The following is a 2,733-nucleotide window of genomic DNA, read 5'->3' as shown; positions in this document are numbered from 1 at the left end:
AAAAAAAAAAAAAAAAAAAAAAAAAAAAAAAAAAAAAAAAAAAAAAAAAAAAAAAAAAAAAAAAGAAAATAAATATACTAATGCATTTGAAAAATTCTGGAGAATATACTAACAATATTTGACTCTTCCATACAATTATGGTGACTTAAAATTTCTTCATTTTACTTGTTTTGTAATTTCTAAAGAATAAGAATTTCATGTTTGTATAATTTTTTGAGGGTTATAACATATTCCATCCAGGATTAAATTTCAGCCTCATTTATCTAGAATGTTAATCTCTGCAGTATCTGGTAGGTAAGTTTAGCACCTGGTCCACAGGACTGTGAGCAGCCCATGATGGGACCCTCACTGATCATTTTCAGGAGTGGGCTAATAGTCTTTGCCATGGCAAGCTATGCCAACTCACAGGACAAGGAAGGTGATTCAAGGGCCTTGCAAACTTCTTTTATAAGCTTCTCAGAGAATGCTGAGGTAGGAAGCACAAAGAAAACACTTAGAAAGTTCTGTGGCCGGGCGCGGTGGCTCAAGGCTGTAATCCCAGCACTTTGGGAGGCCGAGGTGGGTGGATCACAAGGTCAAGAGATCGAGACGATCCTGGTCAACATGGTGAAAGCCCATCTCTACTAAAAATACAAAACATTAGCTGGGCATGGTGGCGCATGCCTGTAACCAAAGGAAAACAACATCAGAAATGAAGAAAAAGGAACAGAGAGGTAAAATACATTCTTCTGAGTTTTAAAAATTATATTTGCTGGTTAGAAGCAACAGTTACAATTTTTACTTGATATGGTTCTCAGTGGATGTAGAGATGCTGAATGTTATTTTCTGTTAGGGATGTGTAAATTGAGGCCATGATCCCATACTACCACGTACCTAATAGGAAAGCTGGCACATTGGCAGTGCCAAGAGCTAGAAAGGGCATGGAACAAATGGAATGCTCACACATTGGTGGTGGGAATGTAAATTAGTACAGCCACTCTGGCAAAGAGTTTGGCCGTTTCTTTCAAAGTATAACACAAACTTACATATTCATCAGCAGTCATGCCCCAGGTGTGTATCCCAAATATATAAAAAACTTATGTTCACACAGTATCAGGTACACAAATAGTCACAGCATCTTTATTTATAACAGCAAAACACTGGAAACAACCCAAATGTCCATCAACACTGAATGGATACACAAATCCCAGTGCATCCATTTAAAAGAATAGTAACTCAGTAACAAAAATTAAAACTAGACACCCAGTAACTTGGATGGATCTTAAGGGTAATTTGCCGAGTGAACAAAGCCCTATCTCAAAGGTTGCATACCTTACAATTCCATTTTAATAGCATTCTTGAAATGACAAAATTAAGAGTGATGGGATCAGTGGTTACTGTGGGTTATGCTGGGAGGACAGTGTGAGTATAAAGAGGTAGCAAGAGGAGGCAGGGCACAGTGGCTCACACCTGTAATCCCAGCACTTTGGGGGGCAGAGGTGGGTGGTTCTCCCAAGGTTAGTTCAACCAGCCTGAACAACATGGTGAAATCTCATCTCTACTATAAAAATACAAAAATTAGTTGGGCGTGGCGGCAGGTACCTATAATCCCAAGTGCTTGGGAGGCCAAGGAAGGAGAATCACTTGAACCTGAGAGGTGAAGGTTGCCATTAGCCAAGATTGCACTCTTCCACTCCAGCCTGGGTAACAACACCAAAACTCCATCTCAAAAAAAAAAAAAAGGAGGTAGCAAGAGGATGTTTCTTTCTGTTGGCACAACAGTTCCACATCCTGATTGTGGTAGGATTTACATAAATCTATACATCTTATAGAATTTCTTAGACCTCTGCACGAAGATAAATAAAACCACAATTACTGCATGCATAAAGTAGTAAAGTCCAAATAAAGGCTGTACTTTGACAGCATTGTACTAATGTCATTTTATTGGTTTTGATTATTATGGTTATGTAAGGTAACATTGATGATGGTAAGCAAAGGATACTCAGGAAACTTGTATATTTTGTAATCTCTTGTGAATCTAAAATTACTTCAAAACGAATTTTAGGAAAATAATATTTAAGACATTTTTGCAAACTACATAACGGTACCTACTAACTTGGATAAACACATCCAAATATACTGAATTACATTTATGAATAGACTGAAAAAATAAATTTAGGGCCTATAATATGTAAGAAAAATCATACTAGGTTGACACAGAAAACAGCCTGTGTTGTATGAAGCATTAAAATTTAATCGATAGGAACAGCCCACTTTACAATTATGGAATTATTGATAATTATGATGCAAGGTATGCTGTCCCAGAAAAGACATCAAGTGTATCACGAGTTTAGGTTTGTGACAGAAAGCCCTCAAATATGTATCATTTTCATGAGGCTTTTTTACTTCATAAATTTCCTGATCCTTTCTATTCTTCACCTAAGTTTTATTTCTGCATGAAGTGATGATGATGAGGCAGAATGTATCACGGAAATCCTACTGTATTCATTGCCACCTGAATTTTTTCCTCCAGTATGAAATATATCTGCCAACTGTTAAGGTTTTATTTCTGGGCAAAGGCTTTTCCATGATAATGCTGCTAATATGTGTGAATTCACTGATGATCTATTATGATCACTGGTGACATAGGGTCTTTCTTCCCATAGAAGGCTTTGCTAGCTTCCCCCTTTGTAAGATTTATCACAGTAAATACTTTTCAAGACATAGTTACTTAGAAAATTGTCAAGACTTTTC

This window comes from Cebus imitator, unplaced genomic scaffold, assembly GCF_001604975.1.
Source record: "Cebus imitator isolate Cc_AM_T3 unplaced genomic scaffold, Cebus_imitator-1.0 Scaffold316, whole genome shotgun sequence".
NCBI lineage: Eukaryota > Metazoa > Chordata > Mammalia > Primates > Cebidae > Cebus > Cebus imitator.
This window is presented reverse-complemented; position numbering follows the sequence as displayed.